The following is an 18,166-nucleotide window of genomic DNA, read 5'->3' on the forward strand; positions in this document are numbered from 1 at the left end:
AAGTCCACTTTGTCTAAGAGTTCACCTCTAATCTCTTTGGAAGTTGTTCTGGGCTTTTTGGTTACCATTCATATTATCCGTCTTTTCAATTAATCATCAATTTTCCTCTTGAGGCCACGTCCAGGGAAGTTGGCTACTGTTCTGTAGACCTAAAGCCTCTGAAAAATTTATGCAACTGTAGTAACAGGAACATCAAGCTGTTTGGAGATAATCTTATAGCATTTATTTTTAAAATAGTTTTCTATAATTGTCTTTCTGATCTCCTGAGATAACATTTACCTTATCTTTCTTTGGTCCATGTTCAGTGTGGTACACACCATGATACCAAACAGCACAGTGACTACTTTTTGCCATTTAAAAAGATAGACTGATTACGTTTGGAGACACTTGTGATGCGAATTACAGGACATATCTTAGTTTAACATGTCCCTATGGTCAAATTATTTCCAACCTTTTCTAGGGGTATCATTATTTTTGTCCAGGTCAATTTCATTAGTTTGCTTTTTTTTTTTATTATTTTGTCGAACCACAATTCAAAAGCAATGTCTGATTTTCATTAGCTAATTATCAGTCAGTGTCAAACTATTTCAGTGACTATTGTGGATTTTTGTTTCTTTAATGGAAGGGTATCAACAATTTTGTCCACCTGTGTACATCTCTCTGTTCTATAACGTGGATAAGGATAAAACTTTATTGGCAAAATTCATATGCACCTATAGGCACATGTCTGAACATTTAATATACAAAAAAATGGACGTTTCACCCCACAGATTATGGGAATTAATTTGTTACAATTATGCCCAGTGTCTATACCTGTCTCTTGCCAACAGAAATGAAAAATACCTATAAGAAAATTTAAGTTGTGACTCTCAAGGACCAGTTAACCAGTAAACTAAATATATTTATTATAAATATATATTTAATAATGGTGGTATTTATTCTAAAGCAATTAGATAAACTAATATAAATGAAAATAAAACAATGGAGGTCCAGTCCAGGGCCCTGCAGTTATTTGTCACTGTATAAAATAATAAAATGTAATATAAATTTATAGTTACAGTGATATATTGTACCAATATTCTGTAGAGAAATAAGATACCGTAATATTTTACAGTCCTAAAAGTAAACAATACGGTCCCCCTAAGTACCCATGACGTACATGTATGTAATTTCTTTGCGGGACTTGAAGACCCATGACGTAAATGTACTTAATGGGCTTCGGGCGGGCACAGGAGATGCGCCCACCCGATCAGCGGCAGGGGTCCGGCTGTCACTGATAGCCGGATCCCTGCTGCATGCGCCAGCATCGGTGAAATTAGCGATGCCGGCGCATTAACCCTTCATGTGCCGCGGTCAGCACTGACCGCAGCACGTGCGATGTTCGGCGGGGATCGGCGCTGCCATCGGGGACCCTGTGACGGGGACCCGATGGCATGGAAGACAGCGCGATGCCTTCCTTAGGCATCGGGGCTGCCTTCCGATGGAGAGCCTGTGAGATCCAGCCCCCTGGTTCTCACCGGCAGGAAGCTGTATGAGTAATACACACTGTATTACTCATACAGCCAATGCATGCCAATACAGAAGTATTGGAATGCATTGTAAACGGGATCAGACCCCGAAAAGTTGAAGTCCCAAAGTGGGACAAAATATAAAGTGAAAAAAAGTTGAAAAAATAAAGTTTTCCTCCCAAACAATTAAAAGTTTCAAGTAAAAAAAAAACATGAAATTTTCCCCAAATAAAGTTTTTTTTTTTTTAAAAGATAGGGGAAAAAAGAAAAGTAGACATATTAGGTATCGCCGCGTCTGTATCGACCGGCTCTATAAACATATCACATGACCTAACCTCTCAGATGAACACCGTAAAAATAATAAAATAAAAACTGTGCTAAATAAACCATTTTTTTGTCACCTTACATCACTAAAAGAACAACACCAAGCAATCAAAAAAGCGTTTTGCCGCCAAAATAGTACCAATTTAACCATCACCTCATCCCGCAAAAAATGAGCCCCTACCTAAGACAATCACCCAAAAAATAGAAAAACTATGGCTCAGAATATGAACACTAAAACATAATTATTATTTTTTTTTTTTAAATGCTGTTATTGTTTAAAACTTCAGTAAATAAAAAACAGTATACATATTAGGTATCGCCGCATCCGTAATTACCTGCTCTATAAAAATATCACATGACCTAACTCCTCAGGTGAACACCATAAAAAAAAATTGAACGGTGTAAAAAAAGCTATTTTTTGTCACCTTACATCACAAAAAGTGTAATAGCAAGCGATTAAAAAGTCATATGCACCCCAAAATAGTGCCAATCAAACAGTCATCTCATCCCGCAAAAATGGTACCCTACCTAAGATAATCGCCCAAAAACTGAAAAAACTATTGCTCTCAGACTATGGTGACACTAAAACATGATTTTTTTTTGTTTCAAAAATGATATTATTGTGTAAAACTTAAATAAATAAAAAAAAGTATACATATTAGGTATTGCCACATCCGTAATGGCCGGTTCTATAAAAATACCACATAACTTAACCCCTCTGGTAAACACCGTAAAACAAATTAAAATAAAAACTATGTAAAAACATAGTTTGTTGTCACCTTACATCACAAAAAGTGTAATAGCAAGCGATCAAAAAGTCATACGCACCCCAAAATAGTGCCAATCAAGCCGTCAGATCATCCCGCAAAAATTATACCCTACCTAAGATAATCGCCCAAAACTGAAAAAACTATGGCTCTCAGACTATAGAGTCACTAAAACATAATTTTTTTTGTTTCAAAAATGAAATCATTGTGTAAAACTTACATAAATAAAAATAGTATACATATTAGGTATCGCCATGTCCGTAAGAACCTTCTCTATAAAAATATAACATGACCTAACCCCTCAAATGAACACTGTAAAAAAAAAAAGTGTAAAAAAAGCTATTTTTTGTCACCTTACATCACAAAAAGTGTAATAGCAAGCTAAACAAAAAGTCATATGCACTCTATAATAGTACCAATAAAGCCGTCATCTCATCCCAAAAAAAATGAGCCCCTACACAAGTCAGTCGCCCAAAATAAATAAAACTACGGCTTTCAGAATGTGGAGATACTAAAAAATCATTTTTTTTTCAAAAATGCTTTGTTATGTAAAACTAAAACAAACAACCCAAAAAAAATTCGCCATATTTGGTATTGTCGCGTCCTTGACAACTTGCTCTATAAAAATACCCCATGATCTAACCTGTCAGATGAATGTTGTAAATAACAAAAAATTAAAACGGTGCCAAAACAGCTATTTCTTGTTACCTTGCCTCACAAAAAGTGCAATATAGAGCAACCAAAAATCATATGTACCCTAAAATAGTACCAACAAAACTGCCGCCTTATCCCATAGTTTACAAAATGGGGTCACGTTTTTGGAGTTTCTACTCTAGGGGTGCATCAGGGGGGCTTCAAATGGCACATGGTGTCAAAAAATCAGTCCAGCAAAATCTGCCTTCCAAAAAACGTATGGCATTCATTTCCTTCTACGCAATGCCTTGTGCCCGTACAGCAGTTTATGACCACATATGGGGTGTTTCTGTAAACTACAGAATCAGGGCCATAAATATAGAGTTTTGTTTGGCTGTTAACCCTTGCTTTGTAACTGATTCAAATGGAAAATCTGGCAAAAAAGTGAAATTTTTAAATGTTATCTCTATTTTCCATTAATTCTTGTGGAACACCTAAAGGGTTTAACCAAGTTTGTAAAATCTGTTTTGAATACCATGAGGGGTTTAGTTTGTAAAATGGGGTCATTTTGGGGTGGTTTCTATTATGTAAGCCTCACAAAGTGACTTCAGACCTGAACTGGTCCTGAAAAAGTGGGTTTTAGAAATTTTCTGAAAAATTTCAAGATTTGCTTCTAAACTTCTAAGGCCTCTTTCAGACGGGCGTTGCGGGAACACGCGCAATTTTTCCGCGCGAGTGCAAAACATTGTAATGCGTTTTGCACTCGAGTGAGAAAAATCGCGCATGTTTGGTACCCAAACCCGAACTTCTTCACAGAAGTTCGGGCTTGGGATCGAGGTTGTGTAGATTGTATTATGTTCCTTTATAACATGGTTATAAGGGAAAATAATAGCATTCTGAATACAGAATGCATAGTAAAATAGCGCTGGAGGGGTTAAAAAAAATAAAAAATAATTTAACTCACCTTAGTCCACTTGATCGCGCAGCCCGGCATCTCCTTCTGTCTCCTTTGCTGAACAGGACCTGTGGTGACGTCACTCCGGTCATCACATGATCTATCACATGATCCATCACCATGGTAAAAGATCATGTGATGGATCATGTGATGGATCATGTGATGACCGGAGTGACGTCACCACAGGTCCTGTTCAGCAAAGGAGACAGAAGGAGATGACGGGCTGCGCAATCAAGTGGACTAAGGTGAGTTAAATTATTATTATTTTTTTAACCCCTCCAGCGCTATTTTACTATGCATTCTGTATTCAGAATGCTATTATTTTCCCTTATAACCATGTTATAAGGGAAAATAATAATGATCGGGTCTCCATCCATTCACTTCTATGGGGCCTGCGTTGCGTGAAAAACGCAGAATATAGAGCATGCTGAGATTTTCACGCAACGCACAAGTGATGCGTGAAAATCACCGCTCATGTGAACAGCCCCATAGAAATGAATGGGTCGGTATTCAGTGCAGGTGCAATGCGTTCAACTCACGCATCGCATCCGCGCGGAATACTCGCCCGTGTGAAAGGGGCCTTAGCCTTCTAACGTCCCCAAAAAATAAAATGGCATTCACAAAATTATCCAAACATGAAGTAGACATATAGGGAATGTAAAGTTATTACTATTTTTGGAGGTATTACTATCTATTATAAAAGTAGAGAAATTTAAATTTGGAAATTTGATAATTTTTCAAAATTTATTTTTTGGACTCAATTTTACCACTGTCATGGAGTACAATATGTGACGAGAAAACAATCTCAGAATGGCCTGATTAGTAAAAGCATTTTAAAGTAATCACCACATAAAGTGACACTGGTCAGAATTGCTAAAAAATGGCCTGGTCCTTAAGGTGAAAAATGGCAGGGTCCTTAAGAGGTTAAATAGCGCCATATAGCCATGGACATGTTTTTGGTTTTTGTTATATGGTGCTATTTATTTTAGTACTGCAACATTTTATTATAAGTATTTTAGAATAAATATACTTTGTTTACTGGTTCATTGAACCTTGAGAGTCACACCTTAGTTTTTCTTATATGTCTGAACATCAGTGTCTTTGAGGTGTAAAGACTCCCTCCAGACAGCATCCTAAAGCTTTATTTCATCTCCCTAGGTAAAAACAGTCCCCCACTTTAAATTATCTTGTCACACTTATATTGATTGGTGAAGAACATCTAACATCTGTTTTTTTTTTTTGCACAGTAATTCTAATAACATGATTTGCACACCGTTGCATCCATACAATTTTACCAGAGGAGAGAAGGACAAAACAGAAAGAGAACGACAAGAATTAGACTCCTACAGGTGGGACTCCCACATCAAACATTTATCTCTTGGACATAACATATGTAGTATCTATAAGATGGGAATGAACATTTAACCCTGGGACTGTCTGAATTAATCTTGGGTGTCAAGTCCATTTGAGTTAGGTTGGGATTATTTGAGTGCATGATCTATGTATATAAAGGGGTAGTGGAGCATGATGTGTCCGTAAATATTTTAGGCTGTCCATTTTTAGCTCAGTTGTCTTACAAAAATTGAAGGGGGGGGGTCAACGTTGTCCAGTGTTGATTTTCATTAGCTGTTTGTGTGAGGTAGCACCCTTCCCTTTGATTTTGGTTCAGTCAGGGAAATTTATGCTTAGCACCCAAGCCAAAGTTAATATGTGTTTTGTGTATGAATGTGAAGGCTATACATTTACTGTGCAACAAAATAAATAACAGGTCAAGCCCTGTTTGAACATTGGTTCTGTTTCACTGTCTCTGATTGCATTTGTGAAGGAAAATGGTGGCTCACCCTGTCAGTAACTCTGGAGTGGGTGCTGCAAAGCCCTATTGACTCACCCGGTCAAAAAGTAGTAATAGAATATAATATAAATTAAGGCTGAGCACTCATCAGCTGTAGGACAATATAGCAGAACAAACACCTGTGTGATTCAATTATTGAGTAATTTATTATTAAAAAATATATAGACATAAATAAGACCAATAGAATAAATCATAGAAAATGAATGTTCATGAGTAGCGATGCTGAGTAAAATTGCATGTAGCGACAATGAGCAAAATAAAGTGCGATTGTGCTGAATCACTGGCTCAATATATATAGAGCGATAGTATAGTGTCCAATGTTGGTTGTCAGATCCTGGGACATAGAGGCTGGATTGTTTCTACAATAGTGGTTAATGAATGTCACATAACAATCACTGTTGTATCTGCTCCCATATATTAAAAGCAATTATATTGCATCAAGGAATAGATGTAAATAATGCTGACCGTAATATTATAGTTGCACTCACGGTGTACTATGACACCAGCGTATAATAAAAAAAGTAATAGTAATATGCTGTGCGATCTGCGCTCGCAGTGACGTCCCACGTGGCTGCAGTATCTAAAACAGCAATATCTTACTGTGAGTTGTCAGCTGGAGCTGCTGGAACGGGTGGTCGCTTGATTGGGCGGACTTTAGTTTCGTTATCCCGCTTTCACTTTGCAAAAAGTCGCCGACCAATGATTGTATGATGACTCTAAATGGCTTGCAAAGCTGGAGAGTCAGATCGCAGCATTCCTTGTTTGTCAAATGGGAGGTAAGGCTTGTCTTTATTGTATAAGACCTTGCATGCAAATGTATCCAAAGATGAAGTCAATGCAGGGGTATACGTCCATCAGCTGATGTGCGGGTCTCCTATTAACCATACGCGTTTCGGGGTCTATACCTGGCCCCTTCCTCAGTGGTAACCCGCAAATGTGATCTGCTCCCTATTTATCCCATGCATTCAATTAATTTTGTAGATCCTAAGATGTGGACTGGATTCAAGTTGGAGATAAACTTGGACATGGATTAGGCCTCTTTCACACTTGCGTTGTCCGGATCCGGCGTGTACTCCACTTGCCGGAATTACACTCCGGATCCGGAAAAACGCAAGTGTACTGAAAGCATTTGAAGACGGAGCCGTCTTCCAAATGCGTTCAGTGTTACTATGGCACCCAGGACGCTATTAAAGTCCTGGTTGCCATAGTAGGAGCGGGGAGCGGGGAGCGGGGGAGCAGTATACTTACCGTCCGTGCAGCTCCCGGGGCGCTCCAGAATGACGTCAGAGCGCCCCATGCGCATGGATGACGAGATCCATGCGATCACATGATCCATGCGCTTGGGGCGCCCTGACGTCACTCTGGAGCGCCCCGGGAGCTGCACGGACGGTAAGTATACTGCTCCCCCGCTCCCCACTACACTTTACCATGGCTGCCAGGACTTTAGCGTCCCGGCAGCCATGGTAACCATTCAGAAAAAGCTAAATGTCGGGTCCGGCAATGCGCCGAAGCGACGTTTAGCTTAAGGCCGGATCCGGATCAATGCCTTTTAATTCCGGATCCGGCCTTGCGGCAAGTGTTCCGGATTTTTGGCCGGAGAAAAAAGCGCAGCATGCTGCGGTATTTTCTCCGGCCAAAAAACGTTCCGTTCCGGAACTGAAGACATCCTGATGCATCCTGAACGGATTTCTCTCCATTCAGAATGCATTAGGATAATCCTGATCAGGATTCTTCCGGCATAGAGACCCGACGACGGAACTCTATGCCGGAAGACAAGAACGCAAGTGTCAAAGAGCCCTTAATTGGCAGAAAATTCAAACACAGACATATAAAATCATAAAAATTGCTTATCTAGCTTAACAGGTATAATGTAGTGAATCATATCTCCACATAAATTAGTGAATTTTGACATTTATTGTCATATAATGCGATTTTTCCAAAAGTGTTTTTTTCCCTCCTTCACTGCTGAACAGGTAAGATACATGGATTCCATGTGAATTTTTTTGTTTTTTTAAACATATTATTTTTATGTTAGTCACCTTTGGAAAACATCAACCTATGCTGGAGTATTCGTCCTATCTAGTTCGCTATGGACAAATGTGTAGCTCTATTATTGTAATAGGCATTTTTGTTAATGCTAGAAATGATTGCATATATCGACTCCAGTGCATGAGATATATATGATGCATGGATAGATATCAATTTTAAAAAGATGATAAATATATATCAATATTAAAAGAATGGTTAAAAATATATAATAAAATAATATAATATAATATGATAAAAAGATGGTACAACAATACAGTGAGATAAAGTGTCTATAGCATCAAATGGAGGTAAATTCAGAGTGAGAAGTAAATTCTTAGGATCTACAAAATTAATTGAATGCATGGGATAAATAGGGAGCAGATCACATTTGCGGGTTACCACTGAGGAAGGGGCCAGGTATAGACCCCGAAACGCGTATGGATAATAGGAGACCCGCACATCAGCTGATGGACGTATACCCCTGCATTGACTTCATCTTTGGATACATTTGCATGCAAGGTCTTATACAATAAAGACAAGCCTTACCTCCCATTTGACAAACAAGGAATGCTGCGATCTGACTCTCCAGCTTTGCAAGCCATTTAGAGTCATCATACAATCATTGGTCGGCGACTTTTTGCAAAGTGAAAGCGGGATAACGAAACTAAAGTCCGCCCAATCAAGCGACCACCCGTTCCAGCAGCTCCAGCTGACAACTCACAGTAAGATATTGCTGTTTTAGATACTGCAGCCACGTAGGACGTCACTGCGAGCGCAGATCGCACAGCATATTACTATTACTTTTTCTATTATACGCTGGTGTCATAGTACACCGTGAGTGCAACTATAATATTACGGTCAGCATTATTTACATCTATTCCTTGATGCAATATAATTGCTTTTAATATATGGGAGCAGATACAACAGTGATTGCTATGTGACATTCATTAACCACTATTGTAGAAACAATCCAGCCTCTATGTCCCAGGATCTGACAACCAACATTGGACACTATACTATCGCTCTATATATATTGAGCCAGTGATTCAGCACAATCGCACTTTATTTTGCTCATTGTCGCTACATGCAATTTTACTCAGCATCGCTACTCATGAACATTCATTTTCTATGATTTATTCTATTGGTCTTATTTATGTCTGATTGCATTTGACCTTATTTTGCCTATTCTTACAATTTATACAAATGATCATAAGGAAATTAAGAAATCACTGGCTGAGGCAGGTCATTGCTGCAGCCTAGTGGTTATTTCATGTGTGTTAAGAGAGATCAGGAAGTAAAGACCAGAGGGGGCCCAGGTAGTGTCGGAAGAGGAAGAGCAGGGGATCAGTTATGTGTATATCTCTTTTTTTGTTTTCTTTTGTGCCATTAATTCTGGTTCTCTTTTCAGTTGTTATGATGGTGCCAACATCTTCCAGAGGTTAAAGTGAATTTCTACTTTTTAGGTACTGATGGCCTATCCTCAGAACAGATCGTTAATATTAGATTGGTGGGGGTCCAATATCCGTCACCTCCACCAATCAGCTATTTCAGGAAGCTGCTTGCACTGGAAACATAACGGTGGATGGAACCAGAAGCAGAAAGCCTCCAAGTTGTACTGGACAAGTAGGCATACTGCAGCTCAGGATAAATTCAAGTGAAAACTAGAGCTGATCAGGTGTCAGACCCCCACCATCCTGATACTGATGACCTATCAGGAAGATACAATAGGTCATCAATATCTAATAAAGTGGATTAACCCTTTAAGCTAGGTTTATGATTGTGAGAATGTACAAAGAATACATTATCTGAAGTCTTCCCTAAATAATGTAATTGGCTTTCCTGACTGTACACATGTCTTATTTCACATTTACAGTAACATAGTTGCATAGTTAATATGGTTGAAAAAAATACATAAGTCCATCAAGTTCAACCAAGGGATAGGTGGGGACGCGAATCCCAGAAGGAAGTGAGACTCAGATTTCTACACATTTTCAAAAGCATGAATGTTGTTTACTTTTAAGAATTCATCTAACCCCTTTCTGTTCTTTCTGTGACCACGTCCTGAGGAAGTCTATTCCACAGCTTCACAGTTCTTACAGTAAAGAAGCTTTGACGCTTCTGGAGACTGAACTTTTTCTTCTCCAGTCGGAAGCAGTGCCCCCTTTTGTCAGTTTTTCTACGTATTTTTTGTATGGCCCGTTAATATATTTGTATAGGTTAATCATGTCCCCCCTTAGACGTCTCTTCTCAAGACTAAATAAATTCAATTCTTTTAATCTTTCTTCATAACTAAGGCCTCTTGCACACAACAGTGAATAATGGCCGTGTGACACGGGTCTAAGTAACGGCCGTCACACGGCCATTTTTAGCACCAAAAAAAGTCTATGGGGCTATTCACATGGCCGTTCTTTTAATGGCCAGTGAATAGCGTCTGTCCAAAAATAGGACATGTCCTATTTTTGGCCGTTTTCACGGTCAGACGGGCCCATTGAAATCAATGGGACCATTTTTAACAGCCGATTGACAGGAGTGCACCCGTCTAACAGCCGTTAACAACGGGTACACTTTACCCAGGCCATTTAGTGGTTAAAAAAACTCACCTCATCCACTTGCTTGCGGTGCGGCAGTCTCTTCTCTCTTTATTGAGCAGGACCTGCCAAAGGACCTACGACATGCTGGTGCCAAAATAGGGGGCATTATTAAAGCTGGGGGCAGTAAAAAAAAATATCCTACACTATGGGGGACGTTATTTTAGCTGAGGGCCTACCATCCTGTGGATGTTCTCAGAAGGTTGGGTCTAGAAATTACTGCCAATCAAATTCATCAATTTTTCATGTCCGTTTTTAACGGGCATGAAAAACTGATGCAAAATGGATGCAAAACGGACATTAAAAATGGACACACGGACAGAAAATGGATGCACACACTGATGCAAAATGGCCATGAAAAACTCAGTGTGTCCGTTTTAAACAGACTTTTTTTTACTGTCGTGTGCATGTAGCCTAAGACCCTCCATGTCCCTTATCAGTTTAGTCGCTCTCCTCTGTACTTTTCCCAGCTGCAGTGCGTCCTTTCAATGGACTGGTGCCCAGAACTGAACTGCATATTCCAGATGAGGCTGCACCAATCACTCAGAGTGTTCAAGTCAGCATGTATTTTATGGACATCTCCCATAGATTGCACAGTACTACACAGCAGTGTCATCTGCAAAAATAGAAATGGTGCTATTAATCCTGTCCTCGATATCATTAATAAACAAATTAAATAATAGAGGACCTAGAACTGAACCTTGGCGTACACGACATAACCACGGACCATTCTGAATAGGAATCATTGACCATAACTCTTTGGACATGGTCCTTCAGCCAGTTTTCAATCCAATTACAAACTATACTATCCAAGCCTATAGACCTTACTTTACCTATTAAACGTCTATGAGGGACAGTATCAAAAGCCTTTGCAAAATCCAGAAACACTACATCCACAGCCGCCCCTCTGTCCAGGCTACTACTCACCTCTTCATAAAAACAAATCAGGTTAGTCTGACAACTTCTGTCCTTGGTAAACCCTTGTTGGTTATTTTTTTTTAATTTTTTTAATTCTTTTTAGACAACCATTTCAAATACAATTAAAATCACATTTCAATCAAGAGGGCATATGGGGTGTTCTGGACCGCCATCAAAGACAATTAATCCAGTACAGTATCATGCGAGGCTCCGAGCGATAAGCCTCATACATATCAAACAAGAATTAACATGATGAGTACATAGAACAATAAAAGATACCTTATCTGAATACATTCCCCTGTACTAAGATCTTCAAATTGCCTTATATATACACCCTACTGGGATAAATAGGCTATCCCAATAACTTGAGTCCTCGCTTCTCCATGAGTTAATGGCCTTCTCAACCAATTTAGCAACAACTTCTCTATTCGTATTTCCCCTCCCATTCTCTTAACCCCCTCCCCTAAAAAAAAAAAAAGGAAACAGAAAATTACATTTCCCCTTCCTCTCCCCAATACCCTCTCAGATGGCTTCCCCCCCCTCCCGCTCGCACCCCAAAACATTTACTTCTCCTCCCTCTCCCATCCTTCCCACAATTAGTGAAATTTTATTTTTTCGTTTTTGACACTACTGTATATTCACTCTTTCACATGCTATTGAACTTTTTATTAAACTCTCCCACATTCTAATAGTTGGAGGTCGTTTTTCAACCCAATTTATTACTATACACCATCTAGCTTGGAATAATAAAGTGGTAGCCAACTCTCTATGACTAATTTGCTCTATATCTTGCATGTCTCCTAGCACACATATTTCAAAACTTCGAGGGATATTAAGTCGATGAATCTTATCAATTTGTGAGATAATTTTATTCCAGAAATCCTGGATGTGTATACCCCTCCACAAAAGGTGTACGTCCTCTACTCCCATCTCTTCACATTTATGGTATTTCCACATCTTATTTTTATAAAATCTCATCAGCTTTTTTGGTGTGTAATATAATAGATGAATAATAAAAAAAACTGTGTTAATCTATGCATCGGATTCCTAGAAACTCTCCTTGTTCCCATCAAGATTCTCTTCCATCTTTCAGAGTTCCCATGTTGGTTATTACTTATAATATTATTTACAGTCACATACTCCTGTATATAGTCTCTTAAGAGTCCTTCAAACATTTTTCCCACAACAGAAGTTAAACTAACTGATCTATAATTACCTGTGGAGGACCTAGATCCTTTTTTGAATATGGGCACCACATTTGCCTTGCGCCAATCACTTGGCACTGTACCAGTACCTAGAGAATCTTTACAAATTATAAACAGGGGCACAGCAATGACAGAACTGAGCTATTTAAGCACTCCTGGGTGTAATCCATCTGGACCCGGAGCCTTGTTCACATTTACCTTATTTAACCTATCTTGGACCATGTCTACGGTTAGCCAATTGAGTATATAAAACTGGATATACTATCAGCCCAAGCAACACAGATATCAGCTTATTTTTCTTCTTTCCTATATACAGAGCTAAAAAATAACATTCAGTAACTCTGCCAATGCAACAACAGCAGTCCGCAAGGGGTCCCTTTAAGATTAGATAAGTCTTTTGTGACCCGAGTTGCAAACAAGCAACAACGGGACGGAGTCCCTTTAAGAAATGGTGTTGGTACCTAGGTGTAGGAATGCCAAATGATATAGGGTCCCTTAATGTTTTGTGCACGTTTCATGGTGCTCCTACCTGGATGATCTGGAACCCCAGTCGTTGGCTCTGGAGAAGACAAATAGGGTGAACAATTGAGGGATTTGAATAAATATTTGAGTCCAGACATTGTGATGAAGTTCAATGGCAGCTTTACTTTGCATAAACGTTTCTCCAAACGGTTTACAGACTTTATCTTAGTTCCAGCAGGCTTTAGCATTGACACTGGCAGGCAAACAATCTGAACTCTGCTACATCAGTTTCTCTTTGGCTCTGCTATACTAACAGACTTAAATGGAATCTCTGCTTCTGCAGGATGCTGCAACTTCTCTCTGTAGTCTGACTCTGGATTATGCCAGGGCATAGGTTAGAAACCTGGCAGCTCCAACATGGAGTCTCAACCAGTACACACCAGAACTCCCTACCTCCTTCTGGTAGCAAACAGGACTGGCCCACGTCTGACCAAGAAAGGAGGGGAGAATGGAATGGTGAGTGTAGCTCTGCCATAGTTGCTGCCACCTGCTGGTGAACCAGGCACATTACATGAACATAAAAACTTGGAAAGTGTGTGGATAGCTCACCACCCTCCTCAATACGGTAGGGGTGCTCTAGCCGAAAGACTGCTCACTCAGTCAGTCCAGAGGGAATACATAAACTAGAAATGTACATTACATGAACAATTACATAGCATTATTATAAATGCACAGTGTCTAGGGACCTGGAAATAAATGCACAAGATAACATTATATTAGCATTCACAGATAGAAGCAGGGCGTAGGAGTGGTAATGCCACTCGGAGGGCGTTTTGCCTTTTTCTTATCTTCAGTGACTAACCCCCCTTTACCATTATTTAGGGTAACTACCTGCTCAGACCTTGGTTTTTTAGCATTTATATATTTTAAAAAAAAATTGGGATTTGTTTTGCTCTCTTTTGCCACCTGCTGTTCATTTTGTATTTTTGCAAATTTTATCTCTTTTTTTACTGATTTTATTAAGCCCTTTGTAAACTTCAAACACTACAGCTGACCCCTCAGATTTGTATTTTTTAAATGCAATTTTATTTTCTTTTTTTGTCCTTTTTACAGTAGCTCTAAGCCATGGGGGGTTTAATTTTAGCCGTTTATACTTGTTACCTAAAGGAATACATTTTTTAGTGCAATTACTCAATGTGGAGTAGCTAAGTCATAATTCATAACATTACCAAGCAGAATTTTATATTCCAGGCATGTCATTTTTTACCCCAGGTTGCCCGCTGTTACTCTATTCCCTACATTAATTCCATGTACATTTCTTGCAAGATCATTGTTTTCAGCTAAAGAGTATACCCCCCTTAACGAAAAAAAATCACCAGCAGTTAAAGTGTGAGTACTTGAGCGCTTCTGTTTATTCAACATGATATCTTTTTTGCAGTATACCTTCTTCATTTATAGTACTGTGCAAAAGTTTTGCCGAGTAATATTCTAACACAATTGGCTACAATTCAAAAAAGCTAAATTTAGCCAACTAAGAGAGGCCATAGGCCTAACTAAATGGGATAAAGTCCTCACAAATAAAAATACAGCCACAAAATGGGATATCTTTAAAAGCATCCTAAAATCTCATTGTGAGAGGTACATACCGTATGGGAATAAAAGGTTAAGGAACAAAAAGAAACCAATGTGGATAAACATAACTGTAAAGAAAGCAATAAATGACAAAAAGAAAGCATATAAAACACTAAAACAGGAGGGTAGCACGGAAGCACTGAAAAACTATAAGGAAAAAAATAGAACATGTAAAAAACAAATAAAAGCGGCCAAACTAGAGACCGAGAGATTAATTGCCAAAGAGAGTAAAACTAACCTTAAAATGTTCTTCAATTATATAAATGTTAAAAAGTATAAATCTGAAGGTGTCGGTCCTTTAAAGAGTAATGAGGGGGGAGTCGCAGAGAGCGACGAGGAGAAAGCAAAGCTGTTAAATATTTTTTTCTCCAATGTATTCACTGAGGAAAATAAACTGGCAGATGAAATGCTGAATGTTGAAATAAATTCCCCATTAAAAGTGTCCTGTCTGACCCAGGAAGAAGTACAACAGCAATATAAAAAGATTAAAATAGACAAATCGCCAGGACCGGATGTTATACACCCCCGTATCCTAAGGGAATAAAGTAATGTCATAGCCAGACCCTTATTTCTGATATTTGCAGATTCTATACTGACAGGGAATGTCCCACAGGATTGGCGCATGGCAAATGTGGTGCCAATATTCAAAAAGGGTCCAAAAACAGAGCCTGGAAACTATAGGCCGGTAAGTTTAACATCTGTTGTGGGTAAACTGTTTGAAGGTTTTCTGAGAGATGCTATCTTAGAGCATCTCAACGGAAATAAGCAAATAACGCCATATCAGCATGACTTCATGAGGGATCGGTCATGTCAAACTAATTTAATCAGTTTCTATGAGGAGGTAAGTTCTAGACTTGACAGCAGCGAATCAATGGATGTCATGTATCTGGACTTCTCCAAAGCATTTGACACTGTACCACATAAAAGGTTAGTATATAAAATGAGAATGCTCGGACTGGGAGAAAACGTCTGTATGTGGGTAAGTAACTGTCTCATTGATAGAAAACAGAGGGTGGTTATTAACGGTACATACTCAGATTGGGTCACTGTCACTAGTGGAGTACCTCAGGGGTCAGTATTGGGCCCTATTCTCTTCAATATATTTATTAATGATCTCGTAGAAGGCTTGCATAGTAAAATATCAATTTTCGCAGATGACACTAAACTGTGTAAAGTAATTTACACTGATGAGGACAGTATACTACTACAGAGGGATCTGGATAGATTGGAGGCTTGGGCAGATAAGTGGCAGATGAGGTTTAACACTGACAAATGTAAGGTTATGAACATGGGAAGGAATAATGCAAGTCACCCGTACATACTAAATGGTAAAACACTCGGTAACACTAACATGGAAAAGGATCTAGGAATTTTAATAAACAGCAAACTAAGCTGCAAAAAACTGTGTCAGGCAGCTGCTGCCAAGGCCAATAAGATAATGGGTTGCATCAAAAGGGGCATAGATGCCCGTGATGAGAACATATTCCTACTACTTTACAAATCACTAGTCAGACCACACATGGAGTACTGTGTACAGTTCTGGGCTCCAGTGAACAAAGCAGACATAGCAGAGCTGGAGAGGGTCCAGAGGAGGGCAACTAAAGTAATAACTGGAATGGGGCAACTACAGTACCCTGAAAGATTATCAAAATTAGGGTTATTCACGTTAGAAAAAGGATGACTGAGGGGAGATCCAATTACTATGTATAAATATATCAGGGGTCAGTACAGAGATCTATCCCATCATCTATTTATCTCCAGGACTGTGACTGTGACAAGGGGACATCCTCTGCGTCGGGAGGAAAGAAGGTTTGTACACAAACATAGAAAAGGATTCTTTACGGTAAGAGCAGTGAGACTATGGAACTCTCTGCCTGAGGAGGTGGTGATGGTGAGTACAATAATAGAATTCAAGAGGGGCCTGGATGTATTTCTGGAGCGTAATAATATTACAGGCTATAGCTACTAGAGAGGGGTCGTTGATCCAGGGAGTTATTCTGATTGCCTGATTGGAGTCGGGAAGGAATTTTTTATTCCCCTAAAGTGAGGAAAATTTACTTCTACCGCACAGGTTTTTTTTTGCCTTCCTCTGGATCAACTTGCAGGATGACAGGCCGAACTGGATGGACAAATGTCTTTTTATGGCCTTATGTACTATGTTACTATGTTAACAAACTTTTATTGGCGGATACAAGACAGATTGCAATCTGCTGCATTCCAATTTCATATACCACATATACAGGATTGGCATACTAATATCTAATATACAGGATTGGCACGCACACCATTATTGATTTATGGGATTAAGCATCACATTTTATTTTAGACTGCTCCTTGGTATCTATTTTTGAAAAATCTGTTTACATCATAATATATATGATCTAGTTATATCGCAAGGGCCCCATGCTAGCATTAGAGAGAGTGTAAACACGCAGCATACAAAAGTGGATTGCCAGTTATTTTAGTTTATTTTTAGTTTATTTGTATTCTTATTATTTTTGTGTATATTTTTATATATGTGTTGTTGATTTTTGCACCTTCCATGGAGTCCTATATACTGCAAATTGTTTTGAAGAAATTGGCTAAATTTAAATATATCTCCAAATTCATTTGCACAGCTAATTGTATAAACTGTACCATCACCACAAATTTTGCCAGTAACTATATAATGGTGGTACTTGTGCTATTTTTATAGGAAAAATTAGGCTAATAAAACTCTATCTAACTGCATAAAAATGTTGTTTTCCACTCCCCTTAGCAAAATCTGGGACATTTATTTTACTGTCCCTACCTTCTCCTTCATTGTATATACAGTGTTCAATGAGTGCTGTGTATAGAGATCTGGAAGCACAATGCCGCCTCCTGTTCTGATCCTAACGATCATGTGATCACTCGGGCTGGGTAACTGCACAAACTGCTGGACCAGCAAGGTCCAAAGTCCTTGCTAAAATGTCTAGGAGTTGTATTCCCTTAGTCTCAATTACAGGATAAATCAGCAATAAATAAAAAAGGTCAAAAAAAGTTCTTGTTTGACTTTATGGGGACCACAAAATGTAAAACATAAATAAATAAATAAGACAAAATAGAAAAATGCCACCACAATTCACAATGTAGCTTTTAGTCAATCCCTCAGCTAGCAAAAATTATATATCCTCCTGTATCAAAATGACCATTATGGAAGATATAATTTAAAAAAAAAGTATTTTAGTTGCACTTTCTGGGTATGAAAAATAAAAACGAAACTTGGTAAAATAAAAGAATTACATAAAAATAAAGGCCCCATGTATCACCAAA

This window comes from Bufo bufo, chromosome 4, assembly GCF_905171765.1.
Source record: "Bufo bufo chromosome 4, aBufBuf1.1, whole genome shotgun sequence".
Taxonomy (NCBI): domain Eukaryota; kingdom Metazoa; phylum Chordata; class Amphibia; order Anura; family Bufonidae; genus Bufo; species Bufo bufo.